Genomic DNA, 18,163 nt, shown 5'->3' with positions numbered 1-18,163 from the left:
AATTGTGGAACACACTATAAAATACTGATACTACAACTTGCATCAAACAAGTAAACATTTGTTATGGGGACAGTAAAATTTACTTTTCACAAAAGGAGCCTACAGTAATAATGCATTCAATTCTATTTCCCAGAATGCTTCTTAAGTATGTTAATAAAGTCTTTATTGTGTCTGCTTATAAAAGTCGCCACCATTTCCCATTAGAAAGTCTCTGTTTATTCATCAAACATTTACTGACAGTGACTGCTGGGAGCAGCCTCAGATTTCCACTCCATTACACGTTTGTGGCATAAAGCACATTAATTATAGATATATTACAATATTCAACTCATTGAGGAAAAATTAGATGATCAAGGCTCATTTTCCTTGACAATAAGCAAGTTAATGAAAATACTAATTACCTGATGATGGAGTGGAGCCTCCAGGATTGAATGCTTAGCATCTGTAAAAGAGTTCTGTGAGTCTAGCACAGAATATTAAAGCCAGAAGCATTTGAAGTCTATGAGGTGGTCCTTGCAACTGTCCAGTGTTCTTTAATCAGAGGATAAAGGACTGTCAGATAATAAGGCAGAATTTTTAAAAACATTTGGCAGAAGTCATTGAAATGGCGTGGTCTTTACATAAAAATTTTTAAATAATATTATCTGGAACACAAAGCAGCTTCATTTTAAATAATTATGCAAAGAATAGGCTCTTTGTCAGCAAAGATATTGCCATCTCCCAGTTATCCATCTTGTAAAAATGTCAGGACTATTTTCAGCCATTTTGAAATTTTAAAGAAGAAAACTTCCATTTAAAAATTCTCTTCTCTCAACTGCTAGACATTTAGACTGGACAGTAAAACTTCCCAGCACAGGAAAGCCAGTCTACATCAGGTAAGGGGCTTGGAGATCCTTAAGAAGAGGTCTTTTCTTAATAAGCATGTGGAAAGATGCTCAACGTGAGGTGTCATCAGGGAAATGCAACTTTACACAACAATTAGATACCACTACAGGTTGTATAGAATGGCTAAAATCCAAAAAAACTGACATCAATTGCTGGTGAGAATACTGTCAGCAGGAATTCTCATTCACTGCTGGTGGCAATATAGCTTCTTTGGAAGACAGTCTGGTAGTTTCTTACAAGGTTAAGCATAGTCTTAACATACGATGTAGCATGTAAACAGCCCTAGGTATTTACTGAACTGATTTGAAAATTTGTGTCCACATAAAAACCTGCACACAAATGTTTATATTAGCTACATAATCACACAAAATGAGAAGCAACCAAGATGTCTTTCAATAGATAACTAGGTAAACAAATTATACATCCACACAATGGAATACTATTCAGCACTAAGGAATGTAATGAACTATCAAGCCACAGAAAGACATCAGTGAATGCTAACTACATATTATGAAGTGAAATAAACAGTCTTTCAGGCGACATGTTGTATGATTCCAATTATATGACATTCTGGAAAAGGCAAAACTATAGATATGTTTGTATGAAGATTAATGGTTGCCAAGTGCTTGGGGCTAAAGGAGTGTGAGGACTGAACTGGTGAAGTTATCCAGCTATTAGGGCAGTGAAACTATTCGGTATGATACTATAAGGATGAATGCATGACACAATGCATTTTTAGAACTTGGCAACACTAAGAATGGACTTTAATGATACAACTTAAAAAAAATCATTTAGGAGGTTGAAAGATGTCAGAATGAGATGCAACTGTGACAAAAGAATCTAAGTGTATAAACCAATGCATGAAATAACTTCAGTGAAGGTGGCTGGTGGAGAAACTGCTAAACTAAGTAACTTTCAAAGTGAGTAAAGTCTGTAAGACTAAATGCAAAAACACTATACATAAGCACTGTACCGTGGGTGATAAAGTGGTTTCCCATAAAGGCATAGGTTAACAGTTCGAGACTCACTATGCATGTAGACAGAAGTTGAATAGTTAGGCAAATGATGGATAGTGAGAGCCAAATTCTCATTGTTGGAATGGAAGATGACAGGTAAGGAAAGATAGACTACGATGATCCACGTGGGAATAAATTAGACATATCAGTATAAACATAGAGTTAGCTTAAATATAGATACAGGCAGCATGTATTATATACACAAACACACACACACACACACACAGGTTACTATGCATGTATGTATTTCCTTGCTCTGTCTGTGGAATGAACTACACCCCAGTAGCAATGAGCATACCTAAAACTCAGATCTTGGTTTCTTTACTCTTTTCAGATTTTAGTTTCAAATATCATGTTCCAGTAAAAGAAATCAGAAATAACACAGGAAATATATAAGTTGAGCTTAAAGCCTCCTGTAGTCCCAGAAAGTCAGGAAATGGTTAATATATATAACTTACATGTATATAAAAAATAAAAATATGTATGTGTATAATATGTTATACATTTCTTGAGCCAAAAAATCTTATTTTATTTAATATTTTGTTTAATATTTTATTTATAAAATATGTAGCTATGAGTCCATACTGAATGAATAAATATAAATAAATAAATAAATAAATAAATAAATAAAGGAGAAAAGACAAATCTCCCATGCAGAAGAATTCCAAATAATTTATGCAAATACTCAACTTTCGAGGAGGTAGCATATAACTTCCCATTCTTTAAGTGGAGACTACACTAAAATCTTCCTTGTATGGAAAGAAGTAAAAAGAGACATCTTACTGTAGAGAAATCTGATAGATAAGTACTCCCTCAGCTGGGTGATCAAGATTAATATCAACAGTGATAAGTTACATTGACAGTATGCCCCCTTGATATAAAATGTGAATGGCACATTACCTTTATGGTCTTCTTCCCCAAAACACATTATTCCAGTCTAATCATGAAAAATCCCACTTGAGGGATATTCTATAAAACACTTGACTAGTACTCCTCAAAACTGTCAAGGTCATCAAAAACAAGGAAAACCTGAGACTCTGTCACAGCCAGGAGGAGGCTAATGAGATATGATAACTAAATGTAATGTGGAATCCTGGAAGAAAAAGGGGGCATTATGATAAAACTAAGGAAACTGAATAAAATATGGACTAAGGTAAGTAAGAATGTATCAATCAATGTTGTAACAAATGTACCATACTAATGTAGGATACAACCAATGGATGAGATTGGTGAGGGCTGTAAGACAACCCTCTGTAGGATCTCTGAATTTTTTCTGTTGATCTAAAAGTATTCTACAATAAAAGATTTGTTTTTTAAAATAAGCTTTTTCTATATATGCCTGAATTATTTCTTCCATTTCTCAAACTGGCAGTATAAATCAGAATAAGCAAACTGCTGAGTATATCTCCTGATTTCATTCCAGCATCAGAATAATTTCCATGCTCTTTTGAATTCAGCTAATAGCTCTGCATAGCCTCTCTCTTTTCCTGTGCATTATCCATTGAACAAGTTCCAAATCACTCTGCTGTTGAGTGGCCAAGGATCCCATTTGATGGATGGTCATTTCACACACCTGTTTCGGGGTCTTTGATTGATGTGCCAGCACACATCTAATGTAACTTCTCCTAATAGGGAAGTGACGAAAACATACATTTGTGCAAGCTACAGTCTAGTTTGCTGCTCATCCAAAAGGCTTAATTTAGAAATAGTTGCTCAATAATTCAACATGGACAATTCCTTGATTCCCATTGACTTTCAATTCAATCAGCAAAGCTGCCTCTTGGATTTTCTGTTATTATGAAGACTGATGTATTTTATAAGAGCAAACAGCTGCTTTGGCAGATTAATGCTCCTTCTTGTCACCCTGCAGTGAAGCTTACTTGGAATTCTTGTCTTGTAAAAAGAAGTTTGGATCCAATGAATTTAACTAGCTGACCACCAGTGACTTTAGTGCACTCTTCTGGCCTTGGTTCTGTTCTTATAACCCTTGCCTGCCAAAGTTCAGCAAGATCTCAGACGGCCTATCCTGAAATCTAGTAGTGAAATGCCCAAGCATGTGGAGGTCAGAGAACTGGACTGTCATTTCAGACTTCTTTTACTCTGGATAAGTTTTTTAACTCCTCAATGCTTTAATCTCCCCTGATTAAAAGGGAACAGTAGTATTTGCCTGGCCTGTCTCACAGAGATATGAAACGATCATGCATTCATTCAACAAATATTCCTTGAGGGCCTATCTGCCATACTGCAGGCAATGTATAAGAATTAGGAATGTAGGGGCCACCTAGGTGGGTCAGTGGTTGAACATCTGCCTTTGGCTCAGGTCCTGACACACTGGTCCTGGGATCAAGTCCCGCATCAGGCTCCCTGTGAGGGCCCTACTTCTTCCTCTACCTATGTTTCTTCCTCTCTCTGTGTCTCTCATGAATAAATAAATTTAAAATAAAAAAAAAAGAATTAGGAATTAACAAAAGTCAAGGGAAAAAAAGCAACATTTGCTGCTCTTGTGAAACTTGCATTCTAGTAGGAAAAGACACCAAAAAGATAAAATAAATAAAATAAAATAAAATAAAATAAAATATACTTTGATGGTTATAAGTATAATTTAAAAACATAAACAGGAAGGAGGACAAGGACTCCTGGAAGGGAGAAGCAATTTTAAATATCGTGACCAAAACAGGCCTTATTGAGAAGGGACATTTGAGTGAAGGTGATCCATTCATGAGGATATCAGAAGAAGGGGCATTTTAGGACAAGGAAATAGCACACATAAAGGCCCTGAGTCAGGAACAGTATGGAATGTTCAAAATACAGCATAAAGGCCAGTGTGCTGGGACAGAGGGACGCAGCAGGAAGTAGAAAGAGATGACGTCAGATAGGTTATGGGGAAGATGATCAGGTCACATAGAGCCTCATCTGCCAACATCAGGACTTTGGTTTCCACTCTAGAGAGCCATAGAAGAGGGAAAGATTAAGTTGCCAGTTACTGATACCAGAAATGATCAGGAGGGAGGGGTATGGGGCACAAGGACAGAAACTAGGCATTGGAAATGTCATGTTTGATGTACCCATTAAGCACCCAAATGAATGTTAAGACAACTGGACATAAGAATCTACCATGTGGGATCCCTGGGTGGCGCAGCGGGTTAGCGCCTGCCTTTGGCCCGGGGCGCGATCCTGGAGACCCGGGATCGAATCCCACATCGGGCTCTCGGTGCATGGAGCCTGCTTCTCCCTCTGCCTGTGTCTCTGCCTCTCTCACTCTCTCTCTCTCTGTGACTATCATAAATAAATAAAAAATAAAAAATAAAAAAAAAAAAGAATCTACCATGTAAGGAGGAAGTTAAAACAGAAGACAGAAAAAGTGTTAAGTCATCAGTGTGTATGTGGTATTTAAATCAATGAGAGTTGATTAGTCACTGAGTTTGAACAGTAGGAAAAGAGAAGAGGTTCTCCAAGGAGTCAGCTGCATGCTCCATTGTTAAGAGGTCAAAAAGAGAAGACAAACCAGCAAAGAGCTCCAGAAGAGGTGAGTGTTGACAATTAAGCAAATGGAGGAGAATATGGTGGTAGTGACTTGAAAGGAAAGAAAGTGTATTAAAGAAGGAGAGAATTATCAGAAATGAAAGCTGTTGATAGGTCAAAAAAGATCAAATCTGAGGATTGACCTCTGGATTTAGCAAAGGATGTCATTGTGACTTTATTTGGAGTAGCCCACAACTGCAGTGGGTTCAAGAGTAAATGGGAGTTCCCGCTTTTGATATTATACTATGATTATGTAAGGCGTTAACATTAAGGGAAGCTAAGTGGAAGGTGTATGAGAATTTCCTGTGCTATTTTTGCAGCTTCCCTGTACAGTTAAAACTGTTTCCGAATAGTAAGTCGGAAAAGTACATAGAAAAAGTATTTGGAGGCAGTAGTATAGGTAACTCTTTCACGGAATTCTGGGGGAAAAAAAAAACGGATTGTAGCTTGAGGAGGAAACGGGGTCAAAAAAGCTTTTTTATTTGTTTGGTTGGTTTGGTTTCTGTTTCTTTTAAGATAGAAGAAGAAGAAAAAGAAAAAAAAACATGCCTGTAGCTAGCAGGAATCATCTGGTAGAAAGATAAAAACTGACCACACTGGCCAGAGTTCTCTCTGAAGCATTGTCCTTGAGGAGGAAAAATAGGATGCAACCTTGTTTGCCTGTCCCGGACACCAGAGGGCAGGTGGAAGAGTGCAGACACTGCATTCAGGTAGACGGGCAATGCTGATTGCCTCAGATTTCTCCCCGAGGAAAGAAGCAAGGTCATAGGGGAGAGCCAGAGTGGCAGCAGAAGTACAGGATTGTTGGAGTTTGGGGAGAGAGAAAAGGAGATGACCTTAGAGAGAAGGGGGGAGAATAGGTGAGAGCGTCTGAGATGTTGGAGAGCAAGGACACACACATAAGGAAGAAAACCTGGGACTGGGGGTGCAGGGATGAACTGGCCGATGTTCTATTCATCTCTCTTCCGATCAGTAGCAATAGCAGTAATTCCAGTTGACAGGCTGTGCCAAGGAAAGTTTCTGAGGCGATGCCACAGCCCATGTTTACAGTTTTAGCATCGCCATAAACATTACCAAAATCTTCACAAACCTAATGTTGAACAACCTTCCTTGAGAATTATCTTAGCTGCTGGGAAGCAGAAGTCAGATGGTGCTGCTCATTCCCCTGCTGGAGCCGACTGTGCTACATTTCACAGATATACTCATTTAATTCTGTACTTTTAAAATACGTAAGTTGTTTAAGTAGTGACTTTATTTAAGGATAGAAAATCCAAGAGGAGAGCTGAAAAAACTGGAAAAAGTTCTATCTTGGGTTGAGAAAGTGATATTAAGTACCCCAGCTAACTTCATAGGAAGGGCAAGTTTCCCCACTTCGCAGGCCTCACCGCAGAAGTAGGGTTGGAAAAGACACGTATCCCAGGAGAATCATCTGTCTCCACTCAGCAGTCCAGGGGAAGACTCCTGATTGGGTGACATTTCAACCAACACTCAAGAAGGATTGTTACTGCCAACCTAATAAAGCTTCTTGATCTTCGAGCTGGTTTTTGGGGTGTGGGGGGTGTGGGGGTCCTCAAGTTCCCCAGGTGGCTGGCCAAATGTCTCCCACAGAGATTAGACAATAGCTAAGACCTAAACTTCACAGATGGATGAGACGGCAAAGCTACACAATTATTTTTAATAATTTGGATTAAACACATCTGTTAATGAAGTAGAAGGGGTAAAGGAGGCTAGATCTATGGAGCTCGCCAAAGGAAATAGATCTCCAGGTAACTGCAAGTTGTCCACTTCAACGTCACTGAAATAGCTCTGAATCAAGTCGTCTCCCCTCAGAAATCCAGGTTAAGCAAAGTTTCTACCCCAGAGATCTCATCCTCCACCCCCACCTGCTTGTTGCCTCCTGAACCTGGTTTTCTGTGGGAGATACAGGGTAGGTGTGTTTCTCACAACTGTGATAGTGAGAAGGGCATTTTTTTTCTACCTCATTTAATTTCTGTCTAATTCTATCCAGACTTAGCACCAGGCCTTCATTCTTCATTATATCCTGGTTTTGACCTTAAACTCTTCTTCCCCATAATTTGACCCTTCCAGCACAGCATGTTATGCAGTTAAAAAGTCTGTGGTTTATATTAGGAAGAAATTTCAGAGCTGACATCCAAGCACAATTCCAGCAGTTATAAGGAACTATTTGGCCAGGAAGTCCTAATGCCTCCATTAATAAAGCTATTAATTTTGAAAAGCTTTGACAGCTATAACATCTTTTTTAAGAAATCAAAAACACTCTTCCTTTATCTCCAAAATGCCTTCTTCTTTGTATGTAGTGGCTGCCTCAAGCCTCGTTCTACTGCCTGTTTTAATTTGTCTTTAATATCAGATGTGCCTTATCGATTTCTTCTGTGTATATTTTCATTCTGAATAATTCAGAGGCATGATTTTTTTTCCCATTATGGTCAATAGCAGGAGCAAATTTTGAGGATAATCAATTGAGCCCTGACGGACGATTCCCGCTGTTGGTATCTGCAGAAGTGAGGGAGGGGGAACAGCAGGGGATAATATGACCCAACAGTCAATCACAGCTATCAGCAATCGAGCCAACACGGGTTTATGTGAAGAATGGAGATCCATATCACTGGCCCAAAAGGTCTGCTAATAGTCTCTCTTCCTAATTCTCATCACATGGCACTCCAGCTGTGCCAGGGGGACTTATGGCCCATTCTCATACATTTCCTTTTCTCCTAATGTCTAAAAATCATGTTCTAAAGGTATCATTTTTATATGAATACGTACATCATATGCGCATCAATTCTTAATGATTAGTTCACATTTTAGCCAACCTGATTCCAAAATAGGGTAGGAAAATTGGAAAGGTTCCAGGAAACCAGTCCAGGGAATAAATGTCACTTTTTAATTCAGATAATATGGTTGAAATTAATTATCATGGAGCTGACAGAAACAATGCAAGTTTGTCTAGGCTGCCTCTCACCTGCAGTAAGAACACATTTTCTGTGAATGTTTTGATGCTGGACCCTGTCCAAGTCTTTGACACACTCAATTTACTACAAAATTGGCAACCTTCTATCTCATAAAGGAATCCGAGTGTAACAATAAATATTGGTCCCTCTGCACAATATGACTACCATAAGTCAGAGGAGACCTCCTAAGTATCAGATCATTGGAGTTCATTATTAATAATTACAATATTTTGATTTTTTATCTCTTTCTTAAGACATTTTCATAAAATCCTGACTTGACAGGCTATGCTGGAGGCAAGCAGGCTCTCAGGGATGTTGAGATCAGAACAAGTGAGGAAGAGAGAGAGGCCCAGGTTAATGCAAGCAGTTCAATTTCAATTATGTGAAGTAAATGGTCTTTTTCGGGTTTGATGGTTTTCCAAAACTGTTTGAAGGTCTGGTGTGATTTATATGCAATTTGCCTTGATTTTATAAAAATAAGGGCTTTCACACTACTCAGTTCAAATATTTGAGTGTAATTATGATATGCCTGCTTGTTGTAAACAGATATTCCTAAAGTAATTTTTAACAAACAGCCAAGCAATCCCTAAAGAATTTTTGGTTATAAAATAAAAGCTACGGAGTTAATATTTTTCCAGAGGAGGTCCACAAAATTACAAAAACATCCGTGGTTAATTGCTAAACAGCTTATAGTTAAATAATACCTCAGTGTATGCAAAGTAAAAGAGGAAATTAGAACTCCTGGCTTGGTTTACCATAGATAACTTATTTATAAATCTCTGTAATTTATTATTAATATCCTTATACAATAATCGCTCATGCATATAAACACAGTTAACCTTAAAATGTTATTCTGATTCCTGTTTCTTTACAAAAGAGGTATTTTGGCTTTAGGAGTCATTAGTCTCAAAGATTTTTTTGAAGACATTAAAGTATGTTACCGTTATATTTTATGGGGAAAAAATAATCATTCTTTGTTCATGATCTTATTTTACTCATCAATAAACTTCGTAGAGAAAAAAATGATTCTCATTAAAAACTATAATTTCTTTGGATTAATTTTAGGGCTAAGGCTGATCATCTCAAAAAGAAAAGTAAACTATATTCCGGGATAAATTATTTGTAAAGTTAGGATTTATTTTATATGTATCAGCAAGGCTTTCCCACCGCAAAGTACAACATCAGTACCCATATGTTCCCGTTTGCTTTCCTCAGAACAGACCATTATCTACATTGTGTTTGTTCTCAGAGGAAAAAATTCAATCTGGTGGTGACGAACTCTGAGAGAATTATGTGGTGGATCAAGCTGACATGTTGCCTGAAAATGGAGACGAGAAGGAAGAACAGACTATTTCGGTTACTAGTTGGTGATATGTACGGCAGCAGACATTCACTGGAGTTGATTAAATGCTGAGATAATCAATGGTGAACTAGCAAACACAGCCTATTCTAATGCAACAAAGTTAGTGATATAATGCAGTTAGCCTATTTTGATATCAATGTTGGTATCAAAAGTCTAGATCTATCTTGGGTTGAAATAGAGAAAGAAAAGAGATGGCCTGAGGAAGAAGGCCTGGATTCTAGGACAAGTGCCAGAGTGTTATAGCAAGCTACGTGATCTAATTTGGACATCATCTTCATCATCACTGGAGCTACCATTTACTGGAAGTTTTTACGAACCAGAGATCATTTCATTCAATCTTCATAAGAACCTTGTAAGGCAGGTGCCATTATTATTCCCATTGTGTGGATGAGAAACTGAGGGCACAGAGATAAATAAATTGCCTGAAGTCACACATCTAGCAAGTGGCAGAGTCGAGGAGGCTGAAACTCAGGTCTGGCTGACTCTTAATCATAATAAACATGTGTCCTCTGTACAAATATTGAGGGTGGAGCAAATGGCCACCTTCCACTTCTAAAATCCTTCATTCCTCTTTTGTTTAAAAGCTCTTCCACATCTCCACTAGCTGCTGATTTTTTTTAACTGAAGTATAGTTGACACACAATGTTATATTAGTTTTAGGTGCAGGACAACAGTGATTCAACAAGTGTGTATGTTATGCTATGCTATGCTCACCATCTGTCACCATACAACACTGCTGCTATACCATTGACTACATACCCTATCCTCACATTTTTATATGCACTCCCGAGCAGAGGATTCCCCAAAGTTTTGTTTTGTTTTGTTTAATGGAGGAGCTACTTTTTGTTGACCAAATGCTTCCAGTCACTATGAAGGAAGGCATGTAGGAAAGTCACTGAGAGAAAGGCCATCACAGCCAGCTCACTGCCCTCCCCTCAAGAATCTTGGCAAATAGAACAAGGGAGTGATGGCAACAGTTAATGATAATGACGCCTGCTGCAGCCAGAACATTCAACCCACTTTAAATGGCCTTGCTAAAGAGATGTAGCTATGACAAGGAATAACAGTATATGGCATATCCATAGCTAGAGGACGTGCTTCACTGTTAACTTCTTTACTGGCATGGTCCTTGGCCAAAACTTTCTAACTCAGAGGCCACCAGGCTGTCTCCTGGCAAGATTAGACCAAATTAATGATAATATACTCTATAAAGAATACCTCTGTTAAAGTCATTCCACATCTTCAGAAAGTTAATAGGGAGGATTCGAGAGCCCTGGTACTTTGATCTCAGGGATGTATAGGGTGAGACAAGCATAGGTTTGGATCAAACCCTTTCTGCCATGTTCTGCATAGTCCTGGGAAGTTTATGTCACCTCTTTAAGCTCTGGTTTTCTCATCTTGGAAAAAGTATAACAAAACATACTCATAAGTATATCATCATAGGGTGGTTATGAGGAGATAATGGGTATACAGTGCCTGTCACAAAGCAGGAGCTCAATAATGATCCATTCTCAGTTTCCCATTCCCAGCACAGATATGCCTCCCTCACTAGGTCACCAGGGAAAATACTACCTTATTTGCTCCAAAGTTGAAGTATTTTAGAATTATTTGGATTTCACCTTTAACTTGGAAAACCTCAGAGTACTATTCTCAGTACATCAATCATAACACTTGGAACCCAATTATTATTCATCCACAAGATTACTTAATTGTGTTCTTACCATATAAAGCACACTTGAAAATTATGAGTTGCTATAACTTTTTTTTTTTTTTTTTTTTTTTTTTTTTACTAATAATCTGCTTTAATCAAATTTGTTTAAGGGGAAGTTACCACCATCATAGTATCCAGCAGAGTGAGGGGAATATAAAACTTATAGCTAATTATCTTTCGATTTACCCTTTCCATCAGAAGCTGAACTAATGGAGGATCCCTAGGTGGCTCAGTGATTTAGCACTGCCTTCAGCCCAGGGTGTGATCCTGGAGACCTGGGATCAAGTTCCACATCAGGCTCCTGCAGGGAGCCTGCTTCTCCCTCTGCCTGTGTCTCTGGCTCTCTCTCTCTCTCTCTGTCTCTCATTAATAAATAACTAAAATCTTTTTTTAAAAAAAGAGAAGCTGACCTAAGTAATTTACTCCAAAGTTGGGGCATCCATTCAAAAAAAGGGAAGCTGGTACCCCAAATCCTGGATTAAGAGTGGCCAGGAAAAAGGAAAAGAAGAAAAAAGATCCCCATCAGGGGTTTTAATTTTCTAGTCAATTGTCCAGGCTAGCCCCGGAAGTCTGAGCTCATTCTAAACTGGACCGCTCAAGGGGTACTCAAAGTCATGCACCCTGGGTCCAGATGAGGTACATTCTTAAGGGCCTCATGGATCTCTATATAACCAGAGCATACATCCAGGTCTATATATGTAGGTTTACAGTCATTTAATAGCATAAAAATTTACTGAAGCATTATAGATAAAATTTCAACAAAGTAAATGACATCTTTTTATATGTGCATTCAAGAAAGAAAAATGTATCTCTTCTGCAGGCCATAATTGTGGAACTTATGCTAATGGAAATCATTGTAACACTTTATTCATAAGGGTCATTTATAAATGATGTATGAATGTCCATAAAAGTCTCTCTTATTTGCTATTAATAGTTAGGAATGCTATTATTTTTACATGAACCAAGTGAGATGCCTTTCAAATGGAAGCAACAATAGGTATAATCTGTTGGAATGAGTCTACAGACAAAATAAGCATATTTTTGCTTGGTTATTAACTACAATAAAGTATTTCCACATGGGTTATTTAAGGTTTTATTTAGATTTCATCTTTAATTTGGAAAAACCTCAGGGTGCTATTTTCAATGAAATGTATCAATCCTAACACTTGGAACCCAATTATTACACTTCAGCTAAATTACTTACTGTGATCTTACCATTTAAAGCACACTTCAAAACCACAAGTGAGTTACCATAAAAAGATGTTCTTTTCTCAGACTTTTTTCTTTTACTCATAATCTGCTTTAATCAAATTTGTTCAAGAGGAAGTCACCATCACACATTGACATTACCCAGCACAGTGAGGGGAACATAAAACCTACAGCTAGTGGTCTTTTGGCTTGTTCCTTCCATCAGAAGTAGAGAGTCAAATACATTCTTGCCCATCTTCCCAATGTAAAGGATGGTTGGTTTGAGAGTAGAAGAGTAAGTTTTTGAATGATCTCATTGGAATTTGGTATAGTTTGTTAAATGTTCTTTTAATAGAATTTCATGAAATGATTTGTTTCAGATGTGAAAGAGAAGAAGATAAACATTCCCCAGTGTGACTTAGTTAAAGATGGTTCCATTGGTATTTTGCAGAGAGAGTCATTCAAGAGGTAGCAAAGGAGTAGTCACTCTGATCTTCTGTTTCTGTGCTCTCCAAAAAAGTAGAGGTGCAGGATCAGGAGGGGCTACAGTAGCTGCCACTCCTTGGAAATTGGTGAACAAGTCCCAAAGGAAAGGAACAGCCACAGAAACTCTGGCTCAGGATTAAAACTGTGCCATGCCATGAGTGCTGGGAGAGTAGAGGGCAGAGGAAACATGAGCCTGCCATCCTCCTTAATCTACTTTTCTTTTCCTAGCCTTCTTGACAACTTAGCCTTCCTCTCTGTATCGGAAGGTTGGACTTCAGGCAAATCCAGAGCAGAGGCTGCCCTGCGCTGTCAACCATTTCCAAGCTGAAATTTCCTCTAACTTAACCGTTTTAATGCCTATTTTAAAATGCATGGCACCTAGGAGGGGGAGCATTTTTACTTTCTTCTGGGCTCCACAAAGGATGACAGGCAGCACTTTGTGAAAGCTGATGGGAAGAGTGGACACTACTGGAGGAGGCAAGATCCCAGGCTCAGAGGCCAGCAGGTAGAAGACAATCTCAGTCAAATTCACATTTTTGCCCCAGGCCAGATTTGCCTAAAAGCTTCACGCTTCTGCACAGCCCCTCCCCCAGGATTATCAACACACCCAGGGTTCGCTCGCTTATTTCCCCAGTCTCTTCGCTCTGGGTAAACATCAGAAAATGTGCTGATGTCCCATTCAGTTATGTTTCCATCTTCTGGTCTCATGTGGATGATGGTTTGCAGGGAGGGGAGATTTCTGATAACACAGGAAATTTTCAATTCCTGTGACTAAGACTTGGAAAACTGTCAACACTGCCCAGGGCTGTCAAGAGGAATAGGGCAATCAGATGGGCAGTAATTCTGGTTAAAATGTTGTTCCTTATTCCAGGGTCAAAAACATCATTTCTTTGGCTAAAACTTTGTATTTTAATTACAGAATTGCAAGGGCAGGTGAAAGAAAACTGTCAGAAGTATTGACTGAATAAACAGAAGGACAGATGGAGGGAGAGAGGGAGGGAAGAATGGAAAAATGAAAGGAAGGAGGGATGGACAGAGATGGAGGAGGGCAGAATGAACGGAGAAAGGAATGGACTGACTCGATTGGTCTAGGCATTGCTTTATTTAATTCTCACAATCCTAGGAGGCAAGTGCTATTGTTAACCATGTTTCACAGATAAGAAAATGGAAACTAATAACTAATATTAGTTAATATTCACACCTCAGTCTTCATACTAAAATCCATTTTTTGTGAATATCATGCTTACTCTACTCCCATTCCTCACATATATAAGAAAACTGGAATAAGTAAAACCCTAATGGGCCAGAATCTGATCCCAGTAGCACTCTATAATAGAGTGAGATGGGAAGTAAGAAAAAGGTGTTGCCTCTCTGATCACCAAAAAGTCAGAAAGTACTCCCAGGCCTCCTCTCTGTGTCTAGCTTTGATGTGGTGGAAAAGAATCAAGGAAATATGGCACCTGGAATGTTGGTTATATGTTCAACTTCTTTGATTTCTGTTTTCCTTACTCTTGATTTAGTCTATTTTAGACTTAACCTTATCTAGAGTACTGGGTTTCCATACAGTCCAAGAGATCCTCTCTTACCATAGAAGTGATTCGGATATTTAAGATTCCAGTATCTTTAGCTGGAGAGCAAAATAAGAATGTGGAATTAAGTTATAGAGGAGGAATGCAAGTAACCTCAGGTATATACCCCTTTGCCTCCTGGAATCTGGAATCTGGAAAACTGCAGATGTGTCAAGTTCCTGAGCTATGAGAACAGTTTTAACCAAGCTGGTCTCTCCAACCAACACCCACTTCCCAAAGGAAGCTGGGGATGCAGCTGCCCTGGGTCCAGCCCAGCAGGAAGGAGTGCCAGCCAGCTGGCAGCCTTTAGTGGGGTCCCTGGCAGTGCTCGACAAAGAAGGAAACGAAACAGGGACAAGCTAAACCTGCCAAATTCTATTGTAAATATCATTGTGCGAGATAATAATGATTGCTGCCATATATGGACAGCATTGGCTTAAGACTCTAACTACTTTCCGTCACTTAATCTTTACAAAAACCTTATGGACGGGTACCATTTTCATGCCCATTTCAATAGAAAGTTAAAAAAAAATCAGAGAGGTTGAGTAATTTACCCAGGATTATCCATTATGCAGCAAAGCTATCATTCAGACCATATTAAGTCAAATCTCTTATCTCAGTTACTAACATCCAAATCCAAATAACTGACTACTCAACCGAATTTCTCTTCCCTGATATCTACTTAGGAAGAGCAAACCAAAACCAAAGACAACAGAGATTTAACCTCAAAAACAAATAAAAATGCATCTAAGCTGTGTTCCCTCAGTGTCTCACCCCTTCATTCATTCATCCATTCAGTCAGGCCATAGGAATTTAAGAATTTATGGTTAGGCTATTTGAACAAAGATCTTGAATAGACAAGTCTGTTATATTTCTTACATGCTATGTGTGTGTACCATATATATACATACACACTATAGATTTATTGATGAGAACTAGGAAAGTTATACAAAATATTTAAAACGCAAAGCCTAAACCAGATTTTTTTCAAGAGGGCAAGGATTTCAAAAAAAAAAAAAAAAAAAAAAAGAGGGCAAGGATTTCTGTTTTATTCACAAATTAAATCAATTAACTATTCACTAAACATTATAGCTTATTGAAGTTTTACTATAGTGTTTTGGTATACTTAGATGATTTGCTAATAGCAACAAAGACAATGTCTAGCTAGTTATCAGGGAAGTGCAACTATCTCTAAGCCTCTAATTATTAACATCCAGTAAAATACAAATCAATATCAAGATAGGAAGAGGGAAGAGAGGAAAATCTAAAGTGTTCCTTGAGAAGACAGGTTCTCTTAGGATGATGGACAACTAGCATCTATTTACTATGTAGATCACTGGAGAAATGCTTTTGAGTAGTGGAGGACGCATAAGGAAATACAACTGGCCACTAGCCAACTACAACACTGCTTTAGGTCCACCCATCAGACTAGAATAACTGAAGGCAGAGGAGCCCAGGGAGGAATTCCTGGAAATGGCAAAGCATATTAGATTTCACATTATCCAACAACATAAAATGATGTATTAACATTCTCTCTGAATTGAAAATACTTATTGATTATTTTAAATCTGAGATAATTTAACTAGGTTATATTCGCCTTATGTAGTATAAAATAAATATTTCAAATTATTTCTGCTCACATCAGGCGTTGAGTATTTTGTCTAAAATACTTCTTCACTGTCTGAATTTATGAGCATTAACTGAGGTAGGACAAGTCAGCCAACATTAGTTATCAAATATTTAGTTGTGTTATATACTACAGTTATTCATAAATTAAGTCCAAAAAAACTTTTAAATGGGAGCATGTCTGATAGTAATATCAAATTGAGAGAAATGCAGGGATGATTCTGTGCCAGCTATGAACTAAGATGAGGCCACCGTTATGGAAAAGAAACAAGAAAAATGTTCTGCATCAATGTTGAGGTGACAAAGGACAGGAGATGAGAAGAGAGAGACAGTTTCTGATGGTCTTAGCTATCTGCCAAGGACTGGGTTTCCTGTAGTCACAGTTTACATTTTGGACAGGCTGCTATGCTGCACTGGTGCCCAGTGGCTGCAGTGTGGTGGGTTGGCTGGCTAAAGGGCGGACAAGACTGGAGAAAATCACATTCATATTGACTACTACAATGCAGACTGAGGTTCTAGACGATTTCACAAATACATCACATAAAAAATAGCACGATCATAGAGCTGCTAAATAAAATAAACTGGAAATTCTGCTTAACATGATCATAATTCATTCCACAAACATTTATTGATCCTTTTCATACTTTGCTTCTCCTGGACCACAGGGATGTGGATAAAAATACGAATTGTAAAGGATTGTTTCAATCCTCATTGCAACAACAACAACAGCAACAAAAACTAAAGCCAGATGGCCAATTAACTAAGCAATCCTTTGTGCAGGAAATAAGCAAATCTACAGCTGTCATTGCCTATAAAAGTTCATATACCTTGTTGGGCACATGGTACACGCACACAATAATTGCTGGTTGAAAAAAAAAGAAAAAATATTCTGCAAGAAATTTTTTTTAAAAAAGTGAGAATGATAACATGAGTGTGTACTAATATCCTACTAGTCTGCCTCATACCGCTTAGGAAGGATACATATCCCAGAAGCTCAGTTATCCAGAAAGGCAAGAACTGGGATTAGAAAAGACTTCCACACCGTAAAATAAACATCAAAGAATGCCAGGTCACATTGGAAGGGCTCAAATCCAGGCGCTGCCACATATGAACTGCACTGCACAGAAGTTACTTAGTTGTTTTGAGCAGGTCTTCAAATGTACCCTAAATTATAGGGCTGTTGTTAGGGTTAGTGTTAATACAGGTACCTAGAAATTGCTGACATATAATATGCTGTCCATGGAAAGTGATTTTAACAGTGTTATGAACTGAAAATTCATATGCCAAAGCCCTAACCCTTGGTACCTCAGAATATGACTGTATTTAGAAATAGGGCCTTTTAAAGAAGTAATTAAGATACTATGAGGTCAAACAGGGGGGACCTAATCCAATATGACTGGTGTCCTTATAAAAGAGGAAATTTAGACACAGAGCAACACCAGGGGCATGCACACAGAGGGCAACCATGTGAAGAGACTGCAAGAAGGTAGCCATCTTCAAGCCAAGGAAAGAGGCCTCTGAAAGACTCCAACCTGCCCACGCCTTGCTATTGGACTTCCAGCCTCTAGAACTGTGAGAAAATATGTTTCTGTTGTCTGAACCACCCAACCTGGTGTTATTTTGTTATGGAAGCTCCAGCAAACTAATACATATTCTCACTGCCATCTTCTTCAAAGTAACTTTGTTTGAGGGGGACAAGAAGTCTCACATTTGAGTGACAATGGGTTGATGTAAGCTTCTAAATTTTAAGCTTTCTTATGGGTTCAGTAGCCAGTCTGGTGCCCTGGCACATACATATTCTTAATAAGTATATGTTGAATGTATGTATG

The 18,163-nt window shown here is 38.3% G+C and overlaps 1 long non-coding RNA gene across 7 annotated transcripts in view; it reads right to left on the bottom strand.

The window, feature by feature from the left end:
- LOC144287871 (uncharacterized) overlaps nucleotides 1-11,144 on the bottom strand; it is a 97,299-nt gene extending 86,155 nt beyond the window's left edge. For all 7 annotated transcript variants that reach the window (XR_013355673.1, XR_013355674.1, XR_013355675.1 and 4 more), the window contains exon 1: nucleotides 10,974-11,144. This is a non-coding gene — a long non-coding RNA (uncharacterized LOC144287871). The remainder of the gene's footprint in view (nucleotides 1-10,973) is intronic.
- Nucleotides 11,145-18,163: the final 7,019 nt, after the last annotated feature.

The sequence above is a fragment of the Canis aureus genome, chromosome 17 (assembly GCF_053574225.1).
Source record: "Canis aureus isolate CA01 chromosome 17, VMU_Caureus_v.1.0, whole genome shotgun sequence".
Taxonomy (NCBI): domain Eukaryota; kingdom Metazoa; phylum Chordata; class Mammalia; order Carnivora; family Canidae; genus Canis; species Canis aureus.
This window is presented reverse-complemented; position numbering and strand designations above follow the sequence as displayed.